General features: G+C 37.0%; 1 protein-coding gene and 1 non-coding gene across 8 annotated transcripts in view; both read left to right on the top strand.

Annotated features, from left to right (window-relative positions):
- Nucleotides 1-22,204, top strand: part of UTRN (utrophin) — a 519,047-nt gene that overhangs the window by 71,068 nt on the left and 425,775 nt on the right. The window lies entirely within an intron of this gene.
- On the top strand, nucleotides 14,452-14,558 carry LOC133102697 (U6 spliceosomal RNA). Its single transcript, XR_009703048.1, has one exon. It is a non-coding gene; the product is annotated as a U6 spliceosomal RNA (small nuclear RNA).

Genomic DNA, 22,204 nt, shown 5'->3' with positions numbered 1-22,204 from the left:
TGTCCCCTGCATTGGCAGGTGGATTCTTAACCACTGCGCCACCAGGGAAACCCCAAATTCCTTAATTTTAAATGTCTGTGAGCTTTGCTGAAAAATGGAGTCCATAAAAGCATTTACCTCATATGGATGTTGTGGGGATTAGATTACACAGTAGCCACATAGGAAGCATTCAATACATGTTGCTAATAATAGCAACAATAATAATGTTACTAATACTAATATTATTACTATTATTAATACATTTAAAATAACAGTTTAAATTATCTTATGTAATAGAGATGCTATTATGAATCAAACTTAGCTGAATTGAAATTTGATTCCTTTTGCCCATTATCTTTAGGTGATAGTGAACCATGAAATAAGTAAACGATAGAGAAGTAGATATAAAATCTAGCTAGTTCATTCTTACCCTGAACAGGAATATTATGACTTCAGAATTTAAAACACTAACATTTGGTGCTATTCCATGGAAATCCTTCTTCCTAAATGTCTTGATATTAACTGTCTTCTTAGCTTGTTAACTCTTGTGTTGTTAAAATAAGATATTCCTTATTTCATAAGAACTTTCATTGTTTAAGGAAAATTCCAAATTTATTATCTCCATTGTTGAGTGTTTTTTCTTTTAAAAAATCACAGTAATTTGAAAGAATGTTAGAAAGGAAAAAATATCCATTACTATTTCTGTCATCTTAACAGAATAGTAACTTTCATTTTCCCATTTAGTCTTTATATTCATATCTTAAAATATTTGTAATTATATAAAACTTCTAATTCTTTGTTCTGGTATTTTAGTTTTATTATATTTCAAATAAGTAATTTTCATGCTTCCATTGGGTAGCTTTACATAATTTATTAACTCCTTGTTTTTTGGTATTTAGTTTATTCCTAGTTTTTCAAAATTATGTATAACAGTGCATGGAAAAATTATCTTTATTGTTCTGTAAAATGGAGATAATAAAAATACCATAGGATTGTCAAGGATTATTTAAGTGAATGGATGTAAAGCAGGGTTTCTCAACCATGACACTGTTGCCATTTTGGGCTAGATACATCTTTGCTGGGGGAGCTGTCCTGTACATTGTAGATGTTTAACAGCATCCCTCGCTGCCCACCAGTTTTGATATACAAAAATGTCTCCAGACATCGCCAAGTGTCTCCTAGAAGTCAGACTCACTCTCAGTTGGGAACCCTGATATAAAACATTTAGAGCAGGCAGGCACTGCTCTAGTGTGTGCTATATAAATATTTGTTATTACTATTATTGATGTTTGCTGCCATTCTTCATTTCAGTTACTTATTTCTGATAAGTTCCTAGAAATAGAATTTCTGGGACAAGAGGTTTAGTTTTAGGGTTTCTGACATGTATGACTAAATGTTCTCCAGAAGGACTGTGTTAAGTTTAATGCCATCAGTTGTATATAAATATGTCAGTATCTCTGAGCTCCAGCCAGTATCCAGTTTTGAGTACCACATGTTGTTTTATTTTCACTCCCCATAATTACTAGTCAAGACAAGCGTTTCCTATGTTTCTTTATTTGTATTTTCATATCTGAGGATTCTGGCTTATCCACCTCCCACACACTTTTGTTTTTGAGCTGCTTTGCCATCCACCACTTGACGTTGAAAAGTCATACCCTCAATAACCAAGTCTGTATTAAATCTCTTTACTTGACCTTTAATAGCATCCAAGTTGAACATGGTTGAGGTCCTTTCAGATTACTGGGTTTTACCCAAACAGTCCTTTGCTGTTTCAGATTAAAACACAGTAATTGACAGTGTCCCATAATATGAGACCTTTCAGGATTTAAATATAAGGTGGCATCCTCTTTTTTTGAAGGATATTTTTGTGGAAAAGCGCTCAACCTTGTATTCTGTGGTATGTGTCATCTAACGTGGTTGCCTCTGGTTTATCCTTTTGGAAATAATCCCGATCCTAGCTGTAGCAAAGGCTGTTGGTGCCCTAACCGTAACCCCTGCTTTGAGCACTTCGGTGCACGGGGACTGCCAATTCAGGCGCCTGCATTCTTTTGCTTGGCTGGAAAAGCTCACACCCAGGCTTGGCAGGAAGTGCCAGCCCCCAGCAACCCACTGCCAGTGACTGCTATAGTATAAATCCCCAGCTCTCTTGCATCTCAGGTAAGATACCTTTGAGATGAGCATTTTACACTGGTTCTCCCAAGTTCCCTGTTGAATTAAGATTCAGTGATAACTTAACTGAAAATGACCCTTTTGCTGGCTACCTTTTCTTTCCTGTCTCAATGCTTCACTCCCCACCAGTGTTTCCTGGGATCACCTCCAAAATAAACTACTTATAATATTATAAAATATTTCAATTTTGGGCTTAGTCTAGAAGGCTGTGTTTGAGTTAAAAGCATCCAGGAATTGAGGGGGAGACCAGATGGGTTTATTTCTGGATCCTAAAAGGGATGGCTGATAAGGAAAGAAGTGCCTTTTAAATTAGAGACACACGTTGATTCCAGCGATTTTTTCATTATGCTGCCACTGCCTTACTAAAATTTAAAGAATAAAAACAAAGGCCACATTAATAATAGTTATAATAATAGTAATGGAAACAAAGAAAATGAGTAAAATATTTGCCTTGCTAATTAAAAAAATCAACTCATTGGAGCTGATTTTTAAAAAGTAAAATTTGGCTAGAATGTAACAGCTACATTTCTTTAAATGGGTGGAGTCAAAATGCCGAGGTCCTGGTGTGGTCACCCTAGACAGGGTAGAAATTTTCCCCTGAGGTACTCACTGAAAGAGCCCACCCAAGGAAGGGAGGTGATCAGCACATACAGAGGCACCTGTATCCCTGCCCCTCCCGACACCCTCCCATCTCCCCATCACCCAGCTGCTGTCTGTCAGTATACCCTCTTCTGAGTACAAACCTCCAGGAGCACTTATCTAAAAGTCACAGAGCTGTGATGTTTCCTCGCCAGCACAATGTTAAATGTAGGTTCTAAAAAGTGGAGGTCATTCCAAGGGCCTCAATGACCTTAGCTGTGAACGTGACCCAGAGTGACCCACAGTGAATGCTGGCCCACATAGGTTTTACATTTTTCATGTGAAAGTTCTTCCTTTGTTGTTTGTGATTAATAACTGAATAGGATATAGAGCCAAATGATTTCATTGTTGAACACAGACTTGAAGGTCATGAGAAACTGCCTGTTCAAAGTAAACTTTGCCAAGATATGGAGAAGAGGTCTGCATTAACACCTGGAGAGTTTTTGAAGCAAGGCAGAGAAAAAAGGAAAAAAACATTAAATGTCATTCTTTACATGATGTGAAAGTTGATTTCAATTGGGTGAAATGATCATTGGATCCTCAGGATAGATGATAACCTATGAGGCTGAGTTTGCTCTGTGAGTAACACTTTGAAATAAAGGTGTATTTGAGGACCTTTGTCCAGAATAGAAATGTGGTGAAGAGTTAGTTATAGGTATGTCTACTTTGTTATTAGCTTGATTTTTAAGTTTGATATCGTATTGGTTTGCTATTTGAAATATGCTTTTGAATTAAGTTTCTTAGTACTTAGCACTTTGAATTTCATGTTTTCAGAAGAATTTAAGAATAACACGTAATGATTTAAGAGTAGCACATAATAATTTACTACTTAAATTTAAAAACAGAGAGACAAAGAGAGAGACAAAATATTATGATATGAAACCCAATATCTTCCGGAACTATATTTTGTGCTTATCTTCTTTTCTATGTGTTTTCTAGGCTTTTGAGTCAGAAGTTAGGAAAAGATTGACTTCTAGTCTGTCCATCTTTACTTGTCCCATTGGAGATGGAAGTGCCCCAGCTCTTAGTTATATATTTATGTACACATGTCCATTGGTGAATTGCCACAAGATCTAGTAGCTATAACTTATATTCTAAGGATAGATTCGTTTAGAAAGCAATGCACTGAGAGCCTGGCTTTCCCAGAACTGGTGTGATGTAAAATGGTTGAGAGGTGAGTGGACTTGGTTACGTCTTGTTCCTCCTGTTGTTACTTGCTTGCTTTCCAGCTGGGTCTTAAATCTCCTCTTTCAGGACAGCTTCTAGGCCCTAAGTCAGCTGGTAGGAATTTGATTTTGTGTGGTAGGAATAACTGCAGGTGGGGAGAGACAGAAACTACTTACTCAACAGTTCCCGTAAGAATTTCCCCCTGCTTAAAGCAAACAAAACAAAACAAAACAAAACAAAACACCCCCCGACCCCAAACATTATAATTTTGTTGGAGTTGAATTACCCCTGTTAAAGAAGTTTTCTTACATGGCTGACTCTTAATTTCTTCGTAATGATCAGGATTTTTCTCTTTTCGCTAAGCGTATGTTGGGTTATTTCTTTGGTAATTCAGAAAATATTTATTGTATACTTATGGTGTGTAAGGAACTATGTGAAAGAGGCCAAGGAATAAGACAGTTTCTTCCTTCAGGGAATTAAGAATCTCATTAGGAGAGGAGATCAACATGGGCATGGATACACACTGATATAATATTATTAACTTTCAAAATCCCCCAAATATTTTGTTATAAGTAAGGAACAAAATACGATGTGAATTTAAAAGTTGGGAGTGGAGTGGGTATTTAGAGTTGGATCAGGGGAGTAAATCTATCTAAAGACTTCATGAAAGAGAGGGTACCATTTGATATGGAAACTGATGGGGTTATTGGGGCTGGAAGAGAATTCCGGGCAGAGGGCACAGATTAGTAGGGGATGACTATATAGGAAAGTGTGCTGAATGCCATGCTAAGTAGGTTACTTCACACTGTATCATATAGATAGCTATACATGATTTTGAAGGCATTGGGGGATGTTTGGAGAATTTGTGCGTGCAGAACTTTGTGATCATAAGAAGATAATCTTTCAAAGGTCTTTAGGATGTAAATAGGAGGGTGGATAGTATAGAAGGTTATTGTAGTACATCAAGGGAAGGATTGAGGACCTGGACATTGGGGTTGGTAGCTTGGGAATATCTTGGTTCTGTTGAAGAATTAAATTGAGTTATGGCAAAGCTCACTTCATGGTTTTCAATATTTAGGATTCTGCTGCCAAAAGCTGAGCTAACTCTTCTCCTGGGTGTAGCTGTGATTGAGAGAACTTGTGTGTGAATGATTCTTCCCTGTTGTTGCATTTGCAGTGTCAGTTTCTAGTTTAGGAGCTCAGCTGATACCTGCAGAAATTGCTTCTGATTGTGACCTGCTTCTCCCTTGCTGTCTCTTTTGTGTTTTTTTTTTCTAGTTATTTTTCCCTTGAAAGATAAAAGGAGGCTCTTAGGCCAAATTTCATTCTTTTCGTTTAGCTCGTGTGGGATTACACCCTGTGTAGGCTTTGTTAGTAGGTGCTGATCTGTATAGAAGCTTGGATGTCTACAGCTTTGCTCTCCCTGCTTTGTGTTACTACTTCTGATTTTATATTTCCAAGTTTGTGATTCACAGGCAAGGATGAATGACTGAGAAATATTGCAGATGAGTGGGTGTGTTTGTTTCCTATTGCTGCTGTAGCAAATTAGTATGAATTTGATGGCTTCAACCAATACAAATTTATTATCTTACAGTTCTGGAGGTCAGAAGTTAGACACTGGTCTCACTGTACTAAAATCAGGTTGTTGGCAGGCCTGTATTCCTCCTGGAAGCCCTAGGGGAGAATCAGTTTCCTTGTCTTTTCCAGCTACAAGAGGCTGCCCATGTTCCTTGGCTCACAGCCCCCTTCCATCTTCAAAACCAGCAATGGTGGGTCAAGTCCTTCTCACGTAGTGGTGGATAACTCTTGATTTGCATTTTCTTTTCTTTTCTTTTTTTTAAAGAAAAGAACCTCTGCACAAAGAATTTGGCATGGTGGTTAATTCCCCAATCATTCCTGCTTGTCCGAAATAAATTTTGTCACTTTCTTTTGGCAGCTGACTTATAATTAATTTTTAAAAACGCTGGAAGAAGTGTGTGTGTGTGTGTTTGTGTGTGTGTGTATTATATTATGATCTGTGTGTTTATCTGATGATGGGGAAAAGGGAAGGAATGACCCATGTGCTTTCAGCTGGAAAGACAGCATGGGATTGCAATTCTGGAATGGATCATAAAGAGTAGACTTAACTTCGCTGTGACAAAAACATGTAAACCACTCATGATTCTCCACTTTTTACACTTTATTCTGAAGCCATATACTTCAGTTAATGTGATTTAATGGTTTTCTCTCAAAGCGTCATGTGGCAGGATGTTATTAAGGAGAAACATGATGTTGAAGTGTATTTGGGAACAAAACAAGTGAGTAGCCAAATTAAATGACTCATTTTATGAAAAGTGAAGAAGGTCAGAGGTTAGTTAACAAGGTGCTTCTTTGTTCATCTGCGAATCCAGTGATAGTTTGGCCTTTGGAAGAAATTTATTTTAGGTCAATCAGTATTATTAAGGCAGGTGCTAGAGATTTTATGTTCATTGTATTCTACTGTTGGCATAAGAACTTGGACATTATAATTATCATATGAATATAAAAGTTGATGTGCTATAGTAGTAAAATTTATGTTAATTTAGTTTGAACTAAGGAGCATACCTATGGGAGATGTCACTTCCAAGAAATCTCTACTTATGTTCTTAAGGACTTACATATGAGTCAAGGATTTATTAAGAAAATACTTCCAAGACAATAATAGATGTCACTTAGACACATCACTTCTTCCTTGATAATTTTATACATATGATTTTTTTCTGACCTCTATCCCAGTCATCATTATATAGATAAGGCAATTGTCATTGAATAATATTTAGAACTTTTAGAATAATAATATTTAGAATAATTTTTAGAAAGTATACATTTCAGAAATACTCAGTTTACTGTTAGAATGGAAGAAGGGTTTTGTCGTAGACAAGTAGATGTCAGTTTAATAACCTACTAGCTTAGACACTGCCTAAGTCTTTTGTTTTCCTATGATAAATTTGATTACCCTTTACTTTGAAGGAGAAACTTATCTTCAAGGAGATAATTATTTGCTGGAGGAAGGCCAAGAGAAAAAGTCTAGGGATGTTAAGCCCCCGTGTAAGGGGAAGTTTGTGTTTCTTTTATTACTGATAATCCTTAGTGATCTAAGGATTGAAGTCCTGTACGTTTATCACTACTCTTCCTTTTCATTTCCCATAAAGAGCCTTTGTACAGGCAGTTGAGAATGATCACATGGACATTTAAGATGGCCTGGTGCTGGACATTCATTCCTTCAGTTGTTGTATGTTGCATCAAGTAGAAGAAAGAAGGAAAAACCTTGGGCTATAACAAATAAGAATGACATTAACTAGAGAACAGTGGGTCTGACTTGTAGTAGATGCTCAATAAACAATATTTAAAGGAAGGAACCAAATAATTTGTTTGTATATGTGGTTAAAGTTAGTTTTCATAGGGTGGACTTTCTCTCTCTCTCTCCCTCTCTCTCTTTTTGCTTTGGGAAAGGTGTTTGTGTTGTATCCAAAGGAAAGAGACACATTTTTTTAGCGTTTAGAAACAACTGTAAATCATAAGCTTAAAAATATGATTGGCTTAGGGTCATCCTAAGAATTACAGAGGAGGACCTAAAAGAGATCTAGTGACTATTTTTTCATGATTTAGAAGATGTCTCTACTGTATTTGGCTCAAGGGAGTTTGCTTTGTTATCTGATAAAACAAAGATTTGCTATCTGTCTTCACCTTTTATAAAATGAGACCTTATAATAATCTTTTGAGATAAAGTTCTTAAACTTTTTTCTGGGTCAGGGAGTCATTTAAAAATTGTTAGGAACTATGGAATTTCTGCCACCACTCCAAATCACATGTGCAAGTACACAATTTTTCTCACAACTTCAAGAAGTTTGTAAAGTCACTAAAACTTCTCCAGATATAGAACAAAATATAACCTTTTGTTCATTTGTTCATTTTATTCATATGTGTTCATTCATTTCCATGGCTTTTAAGGTTTGTAGGATTTTTGGAGAGAATGCTACCCTTTTTTTAAAAAACAAAATATTATGTATATATGTTTAAAAAGTCAACCATTTCATTACATAAAAATTATGCCCTACTCCCAGGGAGGGAAATCTCCATCATTAGATGATTTTTAATTTTTTTTGGTTTGTGTGCATATGCTAGCAGATGTATTATGATATATAGTCATAATGCCTATTTTTAATAAATATAAAATCACATTGTTTTACAGGTTTTTTTGTTTGTTTTTTGTTTCTGCTTTAGCTATACATATTGAATCCCTTTCTATGCCAGTATTGGTAGATCTAGCATATTCCTTTAAAACCACTACTTCACCCTTTATTTAGCATGAACATAATTCTACAGACATACTAAAATTATTTGTAGATTGACTTTTATATTGAACATGGTTGGTGGCAGAAATAAGAGGAGAGTAAGGAGCGACTGGTCGGAATGACATCGTCGTTGCTCAAGCTCTGCTTTGTTCATCTTCTCAGAGAGTGGTTGTGTAGAGCTGGAGAAGGCATATATTTTGAACAGAACAGTTGTTGGCAAAGAAATAGGCCTCCCCCTAACACAATACCCACTGTGATGATTTACAATGTTTAAATCTCAGCAAAAATACCACTTGTATTCTGAATTCCTTTGTTTCAACTACATAACTCAATAAGAAAGTTTCCTACAATTGAAAAGAATAGGCACTGTTTAGAGGCCAAGTTTTGTCTTGTAAGGCTGAATGTGCTTTATTTTAAGCTACTCTTTCTTCTCAAGAAGACTGGTATAAACAAGAGGAGGGCCCTCTGGTAATTTCTATGCAAAGCATCAGTAATACTGTTTCTTTTTAAGTTAATTATTTTTAATCCTGCTTATTTATTTAGTGCCTAAGCTATAGCACCTAATGAGCTCAGTGTTTCTGACAGTACATCCTACTAATGAGTGGAGGCAGACTGCCTGGGTTGGAATCTCTTCTTCAACTCTTATTAGCTGTGAAGCCTCGGACAAGTTTAGTAACTGTCTCCTCATCAATAAAAGGGGGATACTCATAGGACAAACTCATGGTTGTTACGAGGATTAAATAAGATAACGCAAGTGAAAAGACAATCCATGGAATGGGAGAAAATATTTGCAAATTGTATTTCTGATAAGGATCTAGGATCCAGAATATATAAAGAATTCTTATAACTCAACAATAAAAAGACAAATAGCCCGGTTGAAAAGTGGGCTAATTTTTGAATAGACATTTCTCCAAAGATATACAAGTGGCCAATAAGCTTGTGAAAAATATGTTCAACATCATTAGTCTTTAGGGAAAGGCAAATCAAAATCACAATGAGGTTCTACTGGGATGAGTATAATAAAAAATATGGAAAAGAAGTGTTGATGAGGATGTGTACCCTCATGCACTGCTGGTGGAAATGTCGAATGGGTACAGTATCTTTGGAAAACAGTTTGCTGGTTCCTCAAAAAGTTAAGTGTTGCATTATCTAACTCAGCAATTCCACTCTAAGTTATATCCCCAAGAGAATTGAAAACATATGTCCACACAAAAACTTGTTCACAGATGTTCATAGCAGCATTCTTCGTAATAGGCAAAAGGTGGAAACAACCAGAACGCCCATCAGCTGATGAATGGATCAACAAAATGTGGTCTCTCCATACAAGGGAACATTACTTAGCCATAAAAAGCAATGTAGTATTGATACAAGCATGAACCTTGGAAACATAATGCTAAGTGAAGGAAGCCTGGCACAAAAGGCCACATATCATATAATCTATTTATGTGAAATGTCTAGAATAGGAAAATCCGTAGAAAGTAGATGAGTGGTTGCCTAGGGCTGGGGGAGGGGAGGGAATGGGGAATGACTGATAATGGGTACAGGGTATGGGGGATAATGAAAATGTTCTGGAATTAGATAGCGATGATTGTTGCATAACTTTGCAAATATACTAAAAACTGCTGAATTGTACACTTCAAATGCATGGATTTTGTGGCATGTGAACTATATCTCAAATGACAAAAAAATGAGGTAATGCAGGGGGAGTGGTACCATGCCTTCATATGGTAAGAACTCTGCACCTATTAACTACTTCTGCTACTGCTATCATTATTTTCATTATTATTATAAAAGGATAATTTCGTACAATGTGCTTATATTATTTCTAGTTCTTTTCTTCAAATTACACAAATATTAGCAGTTTGGTGCTTGTAAAATGTTTTTCAAGATCTGCAGTTGTGAACAGGTTCTGTGATGGAAAGCCTTTGAATTATGGTGAGTGTGTTTTTTCCATTTGCTTGCACTGCATCTTCTTAGTATAAAATAAAGTACTTCTTGGCAGGTCATATGGCATTTATAGATTTTTTTTTCTTTTTACGCTCTTTCATTTGATTTATCTGATTGGCCACACTCAACTGTTATGATGAAGAGAAAGCAGAGAAACCAAGAATAGGATAATCTAGAGGAATTCCTCAATCTTGATGAAATCTCCTTTTAATATTTTTCTTCCCACCGTTAAACTAGGAATTTTTCTCCTTCTGGGCAATAGCTACATAGTATGGGACTTACAGTAGTACAACATGCTAACATAAACACACTTGGATGTTTTTTGACAACATTTTATGTAAAATATATGTCAAAATTGAGTCTTTACGTAGTCAGTTATCTGGAATAACATTTGGACTTTGCTAAATATGTCTATGGTATCCTCAACACTGATCCTTTTAGAACTATTAATAGATGAGACTTGGGAGCATTTCATGGTTTTCAGGATTAAATGGTATTTATGCAAGTATACAAACTTTAATACATTCTAGTTTATAACATGTTAGAATATTTGATTATGGCTAGGGAAATGCACATTATCTGCCTATTTTAGGATCTAAAATTGATCTGAGCTGTGTTTCTAGATTTACTCCCTCAAGCTTAAAGGGTGTTCTGATTTTGTTACTATCAATATCAACAGAAGATCATTTCAGTTTCCTTGTAGCTGGGTGTCATCGTGACTTTTTTTTTTTTTGGCCAGGCTCTTTCTTTGAATGTGTGACCTTGTTTGACTTGTCTTTGATTATTATATATCTTTACTTAGTCTGATTTGCCTGGCTATTGATTTACTACTTCACTTTGACCTTTGATAAAGCTGTTACACTGACTCTTTCCTAGTGGGGACCCACCTGGTTGCCCTGCCAGTTAGATGCTTTGGTCTTGCTTGCTGGTTGGAGTGTGTCCCTTGATGGCCTTAAAGCTGGTATTCTTTGTATGCTAACACATATATATGGAATCTTAAAAAAAAAAAAAAAAAAAGGTTCTGAAGAACCTAGGGGCAGGACAGGAATAAAGATGCAGACGTAGAGAATGGACTTGAGGACACGGGGAGGGGGAAGCGTAAGCTGGGACAAAGTGAGAGAGTGGCATGGACATATATACACTACCAAATGTAAAATAGATAGCTAGTGGGAAGCAGCCACATGGCACAGGGAGATCAGCTCAGTGCTTTGTGACCATCTAGAGGGGTGGGATAGGGAGGGTGGGAGGGAGACGCAAGAGGGAGGGGATATGGGGATATATGTACATGTATAGCTGATTCACTTTGTTACACAGCAGAAACTAACACAACGTTGTAAGGCAATTATACTCCAATAAAGATGTTAAAAAAAAAAAAAGGAGAGAAAAAAAAAAACTGGTATTCTTGTTTCCTAGTTCCTGCCTGAGTGCTGTGTGCGGCACCTCTTTTCTGTTCTGGAGCACAGGCTTGTCTCTGACAGTTGCCACCTTCTGCATGGCAGTTTTATGGCATGACTTTTTTTTCATGCCACACAAGGGGTAGCAGCCTTTTTATAAATTGTATGTTTAACATGAGTATTAGTACTAAAATCTTATTTATGTATATATGAATACATTATATATGGTTACTGTTTTGATTTGAAAATTTCTATAATAATTGTGTCCTAAATGTTTATATTATTTATATTCTTATGTAGAAAAAAAATAAACTGAGTTCTGGTAATTTATACATTAAAGAATTATGTGTACAACTGCCATAGGTGTCTCTGGTTAAATTCTTTTATTAAAATGGCACTTTTAGTGAAGTGAAAAACTTACCATAATTTCTGTGTGCATGTGTGTAATATATTATAACATGTATTTATATGTATAATTGAGATTGTAGTTTACTAGTATGTATTCACATAAATCTATTAAGTTAAAATATGTGCCGTTTATCAAAGTTTGGCACAATTATGTGTTTGTACATAAACCCATGTGATCTTGGAATTTAGTCTTGTTGCTGGGCTGACGGTCTGTGTGTATGAATGTAGGGGGAAAGACTCGTGTGGTTTCTATTTCTTTCCACCGTGAGGGCCCTGCACAGTTTCTTTTCTGGTTAGCTGCTGCCGACATTATTGTGGGGCTGCTCCCTGTGTGTGGCTTGGCCTCAGAACCCACGCTGTCTGCTTCCAGACCTACTCCTTCTCCGGTTGCAAGTCAGCGTAGTATAATATTTACTGGAAGAGAGTAAGTGGGTATGGTTGCTTTACGCTGTGCTTCAGCTTGCCCTGATTAGTATTTCTTGGTTCTCCCATCAGCAGGTCTCTGATTTCTTCATCAAAAAATAATCTTGTGCAGTCATGATCCTTCTGCCTTTACAAATCAGCCAGGCTTTGGAAAGGGAAATGATTGTTCATCAAAACTCTAAACACCGGGATAAAATGTTCTTATTTAGATGAATCAGGGGTCAATTTAATTTTCTAATGAGCTTTAGAATTGCTTTTCTTGTCTGCCTTTAGGGACTATTTTAATTCCAGCTCTTCTTTTTTTAATGTTTCTAGAAGTCACATTTTCACTCTCTGCTCATAATAAAATGGTCTTTAGACACGTGGAAAAGAGGAAATGAGAAAGAAAATCTGGGTTATCTCAGTGATCGTGGTTTTAAAATTTTGCAGATGGATGAAAAGGCCATAGATATAATAGAATCATGTTCTTTTATTGAAGTGGACAATTTATAAGTCTAGATTGAATTATAGTCAATATACAGTTTGTTTGGACTTAATGAACATATTAAATACATTCATTCAATAATTTTTAAAATTGACAACCTGTATTGGGAGCTGCATATACTATGGCAATCAAAGTAGACTTTTCTTGCCCTCATGGACTTACACAAATCAATAGGTAATCAAATTGAGATAGGTATAGGGTGCAAAGGAAAAGAAAACAGGGTACTTTGAGAGATTGGGGAGGTCCAGAAGAAAAGATGTTTAAAATTAGACCTGAAATAGCCATAGGAGTTAAGCAGGTTGACAATGGGCTATACGCAGGCAGAGCAGCATGAGCAAATATCCTGGGGCAGGAAAGGGCTGGGTGCATCTGAGTAACACAAAGGCCAGTGTGGCTGGAGCTACTGAGAGGAGGGGAGAGCATTGCAAGATTAGACTTGGCATAGGTAGGGGTCACATGATTCAGAGCTTTGTAAACCATGTTAATTTAATTGTTGCAGAGTTCATTGTCAAGCTGGCCAGCATTTAGAAAGTGGATTGAAAAGGAACAAGAACAGACATTAGGAGATGGTGTCAGGTTATTGGCATTAGGTTAGTGGATTCCAAGCAGGATATAACAGGAGCTCAGACCGGGGGATGACTGGGAGATGAAGAGTTGTGGGTGGAGTTAAAGTATATTTAGGAATTTGGGACCAACAGAAATTGGTGATAGATTGTGGTATTAGATAGATTGTGGCATGCCAAGGATTGGTTTCAGGGTCCTGGCATGAACAAGAGGGTGGTTTAAGGTGTTGTGTACTGAGTTAAGAAAGACTGGAGACAGAATTGATTTGAGAGAAGACCAACAGTTCAGTTTCAGATGTGTTAAGTTTGAAATGAGTCTGTGAGATATCTCAGTGCAGGTGTCAGATTGATGGTTGGATACATGCTGTGTTATTTATCTCTTGCTGCATAACAAATTACTCTGAAACTTAGCATCAGATCTGTATTAGTTATCCATTGCTATATAACAAATTACCCCAAGCTTTAGCAGCTTAAAACAACAAATATTTACTGTCTCATGAGGTTTTCTGGGTCAGGAATTTGGGAGTGGCTTTGCTAGGTGATTCTGGCCAAGGGACTCTCATGAGGTTGCAGTCAAGTTGTTGACCAGGGCTGCAGGCTTGACTGAGGCTGGAGGATCTGATCCCAAAATGACTTACGCACATGGCTTTTGGCTCACCATCGGCCCCAACTGGGCCATATGGTTATCCTTAGTTTCAAGAGGAGGTGAGTATTATAACTGGCTATCTTGCTTCAAGGGGAAAAAAAAATGAGGTTAGATTTGTAAGCAAGAAAGGGAAAAAGGATGATTGAGTAGGTAACCAGCAGTATCTACCGCAATGAGTTTGAACAAATGCTTTCCTCTGGAGTGAGATAACTAGAGGCATGGTCATAGTGAAAACAATTCTGATTCTAGAATTCAGAATATCTGACTTTATATTCCAAAGGAATATGTTAAAAATATGAGTTTTAAAAGATGAAATTGGGTGCTCGCTTTGGCAGCACATATACTAAAATTGGAATGGTACAGAGAAGATTAGCATGGCCCCTGTGCAAGGATGACACGCAAATTCATGAAGCGTTCCATATTTTTTATATGTATGGCTGATTCACTTTGTTGTAAAGCAGAAACTAACACACCATTGTAGAGCAATTATACTCCAATAAAGATGTTAAAAAAAAAAAGATGAAATTGGAACCAAGTGAAATTTCCTCATTTGTCTTATTGGGGAATGTATGAGTTGAGACATACTAAATATTTCTTCTTTGAAAATCAGGTTGAAATGGAAACGAAAAATGTTTATTGCATGTGCTTTTTTTCCCTAATTTTTTTTTTTGTGGTGCAATACATATAACATAAAATTTACCATCATAACTATTTCTAAGTAAACAGTTCAGTGGTATTAAGTACATTTACATTGTTGTGTAACTATGACCACCATCCACCTCCATAACTCTTTTTATCTTGCAGAATGGAAAGTCTGTACCTATTAAACAATGACTACCAATTCCAGTCTCCCCCCAGTTTCTGGAAACCACCATTCTACTTTCTGTCTTTATAAATCTGACTACTGTAGGCACCTCATATAAATGGAATCATGCAGTATTTCTCTTTTTGTGACTGGCTTATTTCATTTGGCAAAATGTCCTCAAGGTTTATCCATGTTGTACAGTGTATCAGAATTTTCTTCCTTTTTAAAAGGCTAATATTATTCCATTGTCAGTATATGCCATATTTTGTTTGTCCAGTCATCCATAGGTGGACACTGGGGTTGCTTCCACTTTTTAGCTATTGTGAATAATACCGCTATAAGTATGGGTGTGCAGATGTTTCTTCAAGATCCTGCTTTCAATTCTTTGGGGCATATTATTGCGTGTGCTTTTAACTCAGGTGCAGTCAGGTTTGCTAGTTTACCCATGTTCTGAGGGAAGTGCTAATGCTTTGAGGAAAGATTATCTGTCCAAATCTTTTTGTTTGATTCACTCTCTTGCTCACTTCAAGAAAACTTTGTCATCATGAATTATATTTTACGTCTAGGATGATGGAAGAGAAGGAGCAACTGTAGTGTTCTCAGAAGACACTGGCCATTGAGTTGCTGCAATGTAAAAGAACTCTAGTTTTTAGGGTGTCATTAGAAAGGAAATATGAAAGAAAACAGAGAACATATCCTTTCTATGCAAAGCTGTGTTGACTGTGCACATGGATTACTCTCTGAGATTCTAGTCTCCTACTTAAGAAATGATTTTACAGTGAGAGAAGTCTAGTAAGGAAACCTAAGTCTTGGAGCAAATGCTTTTGGTGTTTTTATAAAACTGACTAAAATGATTAAGACTCTTCAGTCTAAAATGATGTAAGTGGAGAGAAGATGTAATCACTGGCTATAAAATCATTTGTTTCAGAAGAGCAAACAAGAATTGTTCTTCTAATCTTCAACTAAATTAATTAATCTTCAACTAAGTTTAATTAATCTAGACTTTTTGATGCTTTAATGAGGTACATTTAAGATGAAGGAAAGGAAGATCTATTATATATAGAAAAGAATTACCAAGTTTTGCTATTGCCAGAGATGGTATAGATTGAATTTACAAATTTTCAAAAAAAGGCAAGTAAATATCAGACCCGCAGTAGAGACTATTAAATAAAGATAGTGCTGATTTGAGGCAGGATCCTAATTTTCAACAATGACATAGGGACTTCCCAGGCGGTCCAGTGGTTAAGTCTCCACGCTTCCAACGCAGGGGGCGCAAGTTTGATCCCTCGTCGGGGAACTAAGATCCCACATCCTGCACAGTGTGGCCAAAAATTAAAAAAAAAAAGAAGTGACTTAGAGGATAAATGATCATAGAGGATAGCATTAGTGTGCTGGGGGAGTGGTTTCTTGCATTTTTGTTCATACTGTGGATTTTATCTTTTATCTCCCTTATCCAACCCTACCTGAATAGGCTTTTCAATAAAAATTATTAATAACTCTTGTGAACTTTTTATATAGTTATGTAAGTTGAAAATGAGGGAATATGCGTTTTTCAATATAAGGCTATATTTAAATTATTTTATTCATTAACTTTCAGTTTGTACACTTTTAAGCAAAGAGTGCTGTGCTTCATGGGCTGATTTCTTCTTTTTTTTTTTTTAATTAATTAATTTATTTATTTTTGGCTGTGTTGAGTCCTCGTTGCTACGCGCGGGCTTTCTCTAGTTGCAGGGAGCGGGGGCTACTCTTCGTTGCAGTGCCCGGGCTTCTCATCGCAGTGGCCTCCCTTGTTGCGGAGCACGGGCTCTAGGCATGCGGGCTCAGTAGTTGTGGCTCGCGGGCTCTAGAGCGCAGGCCCAATAGTTGTGGTGCACGGGCTTAGTTGCTCCGCGGCATGTGGGATCTTCCCGGACTAGGGCTCGAACCCGTGTCCGCTGCATTGACAGGCGGATTCCTAACGACTGAGCCACCAGGGAAGTCCTACCCCTGAGTTTTTAAGGGGAAACATAGTGTTCCTTTCTGGCATGTTCTTCCTGCTTATTATAAATATCTTGGGCAAAGGATTGCATTTTAATGGACTTGCAATTTTGAAAATTTATTAAAATGACTTCATTTTTTAAAAATTATCTTATGTCTTGGTTTTAACTTGTTGTGACTCAATGTTAAAACATTCTAAAATAGAGAAAAAAGTTTAAAAAACTACTTCTGAAATACTCTATTTTTCTTATTTAAAAATTGCATTCATACGGCATGGTATTTCATTAAAGTACATGAACAGAGGACAAATACTCCTCATCTTTCTCCCAGATATGTGTTCTTTTTCTGAAAGTGAGTAAAATACGAGGTTTTGAGAAAGTCTAGGTAGCTTGTGCAATCTGTCAGTAACTTTACGTTTTGCATTAATCTTCTCTTTTGTCTTCTCACCTTAATAACTGATCAGTGCGCCGATCATTTTGCCTAGGAATACTTTATTGCAAAAGGTGTATCTTAAGTGATGCAACTCCCTCTTCACCAGTGTTTCCATAGTGAACGGACTAGAAGACTGGGAGAGATGGGCCGACTCAGGCACAGTTATTTTACATGTAGCCAATTATCTCTTCAGGCTGAAGTGGAAAACTCACTGGAAAGACAGATATAAGTAAAAGCAACTTAACCTGGAGAGTTTCATTTTTAGAAATACGTGCCCTTAACTGCATCTAATTTAGGAGTATGGATCCTGATACATTTCTCTCACTCATCCTCTGGGGTTTGGCTCCATAAGGGGGCCCTTCTTGGGTACTCAGTGTTGGCATCTAACCTCTCTCCCTCCCTCCTAGATCCTTCCTGTCTGCATGTAATTACAGATACACGGAAGTCTCCTATTCTCACCATCCCCCTCCGAGGCAGACAAGACAGGCAGACAGACCTCCTCTCAGCTCAGTTTATTTTTATAGCTGCCAAATTCTCTAACCTTCCTACTTGTCCGCATTAAAGTGGAGAAAAAGACAACTTTTGCAGGATGGGTGCTTTAAAGAAAAGAATGGTACAGAGTGTTATACACTCATTTCAGAAATTAGCAAATATAGCTAATAAAAATAGAATATAAGAATCTCTCAGGACCTTCTGAGAAATAAACAGTGCTAATGTTTTGGCTCTTACCTTTCTGGTCATATATGTATACATTGTATAGATAAAGCACCGTGTGTACTCTTTGATGACCTGCATTTTTATTCCTTAATATATTATGAAAAATCCTTCCATATCTTTATTTTCTTCTCTAGTATCATTATTGACGGTTGTATTTATGTATGAAAATATGCTTCTAAATAATCCCCATGGATGGACATTTAGATTAACAATTTTTTTTCAATTATGAAGTGTGCTTTGAAGAACATCCTTTTACAGATATCTAAATATTTGTGTATCTAATGATTTCCTTAAGATAAATTTCCAGAATTTCTGGGTCAATGGTTATATAATTTAAAAGTATGTTAATATCGGTGTAGTTATATTGTCCCAGGAAACTTGTAATAATTTACACGTCTGCCAGCCCAAAGCCAGCTTCGCTGTTCCCTCAGAACATTGCATGCCATCTGGGTCTTAGGGGTTAAGTTCACTTATCTTTTTTCAGGCCTCATTTTCCCCCAGATCCTCCGGTACCTTGCTTTAACGCTGTGGAATATGTCTTTCTTCTGAAAACTTGAGCTTCTGGGGTGGTTTCCTCTACGTGAAGACCTTCTCCCATATGCTCTAGTCCTGCTTGGTATCTTCACCCAAATATCCTGCTAATCTCTAACTCACTAGGTGCAAAGGAGAACTTCCTTTCCTAATCCATTTCTCTTCCTGTGCTGTTCTTATGTTGTTTTTTTTTTAAAGTAGAGAAGCACTATCATCCTTCAAGTTAACCTAAAAGGCTGGGAATTTTTTTGACTCTCTTTCTCCTTCATTACCCTTGAAATAATTTGGTGGTCAAGTCCTGGCAACCTTACCTCTAAAACTCTATACTTCTTGCATCCATCCCTTTTTTTCTAATCTCATTGCTACTCCACTACTTCAGGCTTTCAGATATCTAGTATGGGAGATTATAATATACCTCAAACTAGCTTCCTTTCTCCCAGCCTCCTTTCCTACTAAATCTAGTTTTCATGTTAAACTCAACTACGGGACACTTCTGATTGTGTCACTCCTTTGCTCAGTAAAAGTCAGTGACCAACATTGCTTGCTTGTTTAAACCCTCAGCTTGATATTCAAAATCCTCCACAGTCTAGCTGCAGTCTATTTCCAAAATTCAGTGGCATTGCAACTCTGGTCTAAAGCTATCCAGCCAGAGAAACGACTCACATTTTTGTCTGACTGTCCTGTTCTTTTCATGCCTTTCGGATTTTGCTTCAGCTGTTCTCTTCCATAAATGCCCCTTTTAACAATTTTTATATGCCTTTAACATATCAATTCAAGGCCTAATTCAAATGCAATTTATTCCTTGAATTCTTCTCTGATCTCCTCTTCACTTCCATCAAGAAGAAACATTTTTCCTCTGAATTTATAAATGTATCTGTACCTAATATATTAGCTATAGTTGTCCATCTGTTATTTATGTACTTGTCTCACACCCTTCTCCCAAAACTCTCCACACACCTCCCCTTGATAGCTTTTTGAAGGCAGCACTTGGATCTCTTTCGGGACCAGTATAGTTGGTCTGATGCTCAGTAAATGTCACCCTCTGTTTCTTTGCACAGTGTTTTCTACAAAATAGATGAACAACTAATTTTCATTAAAAGAGTAGGAAATATAAAACTTTAAATGATGACTATAAGAAAGGCTTAGAAATATTTCCTATTCTTATTGTCTATGTATTGGGCTGAAAGTCTTATAAAATGGACAAAACCAATTTGGTTATGCACAACCATTAATTTTTGCTATAGTTTTGCTCAGTAGCCCCCAGTGCTTAAAAGTGGGGTGTGAAGGTTATCCATTGTCCTACTATCAGGGTTATAATGAAGGCAACTTTCGGACCAAACCTGCTGTGTATATTGGCATTCATTAAACAATCATTATTAGCAAGCAGGCTCAAAAAAAATTTCATGCAGCCTGTTTCATGAGCTTGGAAAGCCAAGGCTCTCTGTCCTTTTGAAGGACATGAAGGTTATAGTTGCAGGAAATGCAGCAATATTCTAGAGCTGTGCAATGCAGTGTGAAGGCTGCTATGACTAGTCCAAGCTAAGATGTGCTATAAATGTGAAATACACATTGGATTTCAAAGACAGTAAGAAAAAAAGAATGTAAGATATCAATAGTTTAAAATAAATTGAGTATATGTTGAAATGATAATATTTTGATATATTGGGTTAAATAACACATATTACTAAAATTATTTTTACCTCTTATTTTAATGTGGCTACTAGAAAATTTAAAATTATGTATATTTCTATGGGACAATGCTGTTTTAGAGAAAAGATTTAGTTAGACTTATAGACAGCATCGGGTAACTAGAATCCTCCCAGCTAATGGCTGAACACAGGGCCTTAAGGGATCTAGCCTCCTAGACTTGCTAGATTTTATTGTTTAATCGATGCTGGGACATGTCTATAAAATATTTTGGCCAATTCACATGCATTGAATAACACTAAATTCACCAGTGGGAGATTGTTTCTAATCTTCTAATTATGCCACTTCTCAAGCCACAGTAAAAGCACATTTCTCACATTCATTAAATTAATTAGCAAAGGCTCTGGTGTTAATGGTGGCACAGATAATTGATGCCTTTGTAGTGGCCACCTCTGGAGTTTAGCCTTTCTAATTAAATTACAGCTCACCATCTCTGGAGTGTTTTATTGGGTTGGGATAACTATGAGCCCCTAGAGTGGTTTGCACACTGGAATATGTGTGTCCCCTTGTGGCTGTCTTTTCCAGGTTGTTTAAGCAACTTGAGGAGACATCTTAGGTACCGGCCTTCTGCTTTCCCATCTTTCCTTTCAGGATTCCCCTCTTGCAGTTTACAAGAGAAAGACACATCTCTCACCCTCCCCAAATCTTACTGTGCTGCATTACTTTGAGGCACCAAACAAGGGGGCAGTTTCAAAATGCAAAGCAAAGAACACTTCCTTAAGAATTATTAAAATAGTGCCTTACTACATCTGGGGCAAGGCTTTGTGTCCCCCTTCCGTCCATCCGTCCATCCATCCATCTATCTATCCACCCACCTACCTTAGAATGAGAATTCTGAAGTGAGCTTTTGCCCTGAAGTACATATGAATGTGGTTTTAATTTTTTTTAATTTTTAAAAATTTAATTAATTAATTTATTTGGCTGCACCTTGCTGCCTGCAGGATCTTAGTTCCCCGACTAGGGATTGAACCTGGGCCCTGGCAGTGAAAGCGCCGAGTCCTAACCTCCTAACCACTGGACCGCCAGGGAATTCCCTGAACATGGTTTTTATTTTATTTTAATTTTTTAAGTTGTAGGTTCTTTATTATGGAATATTTAAAATCTGAACTCGGTTTTTAAATAGAAAACTAAAGTCAGACTTCCCATGTCAGAAATTATGTCTAATTTAGGTGATTAGTTTGACAGTGAGGACTAGTTTTGCCAATTAGGGAATAGAGGAGACATTTTCTATTAATCGAATGATCTAGATTTGCAGCTCCTTAACAATGTGCTGGGAGTAACATCTTTTTAAGTATTTAAATTTACTATAGGGCTTCCCTGGTGGCACAATGGTTAAGAATCTGCCTGCCAATGCAGGGGACACAGGTTCGAGCCCTGGTCCGGGAAGATCGCACATGCTGCAGAGCAACTAAGCCCGTGCACCACAACTACTGAGCCTGCGCTCTAGAGCCCGCGAGCCACAACTACTGAGCCTACATGCTACAACTACTGAAGCCCATGTGCCTAGAGCCTGTGCTCCACAAGAGAAGCCACCGCAATGAGAAGCCCGTGCACCACAACTAAGAGTAGCCCCCACTCGCCGCAACTAGAGAAAGCCCACGCACAGCAACGAAGACCCAACGCAGCCAAATATAAATAAATAAATAAATACATAAATTAATTAAAAAAATAAATTTACTATAAATATTAGTTGTCAACTTAAAAATGTGCCTGGAAATTCTTTTAGAGGTTCATGAGTAAAAAATATTTGAAGCCTCTGACTTTAACACAAATGTAACATCCCACTTCCTATGTTGAAATCTTTAAAAGTATATTATAGTCATTATACAGGAAGTTTTAAGAAGAGAAAGAAAAGATGCATCAAGACACTTCAGAAGAGAAATGGTAAAAAGAGACACTCAAA

This window comes from Eubalaena glacialis, chromosome 12, assembly GCF_028564815.1.
Source record: "Eubalaena glacialis isolate mEubGla1 chromosome 12, mEubGla1.1.hap2.+ XY, whole genome shotgun sequence".
In the NCBI taxonomy this organism is placed as follows: domain Eukaryota; kingdom Metazoa; phylum Chordata; class Mammalia; order Artiodactyla; family Balaenidae; genus Eubalaena; species Eubalaena glacialis.
The sequence above is the reverse complement of the archived record's forward strand: the minus strand, read 5'-3'. Positions and strand labels throughout refer to the sequence as shown.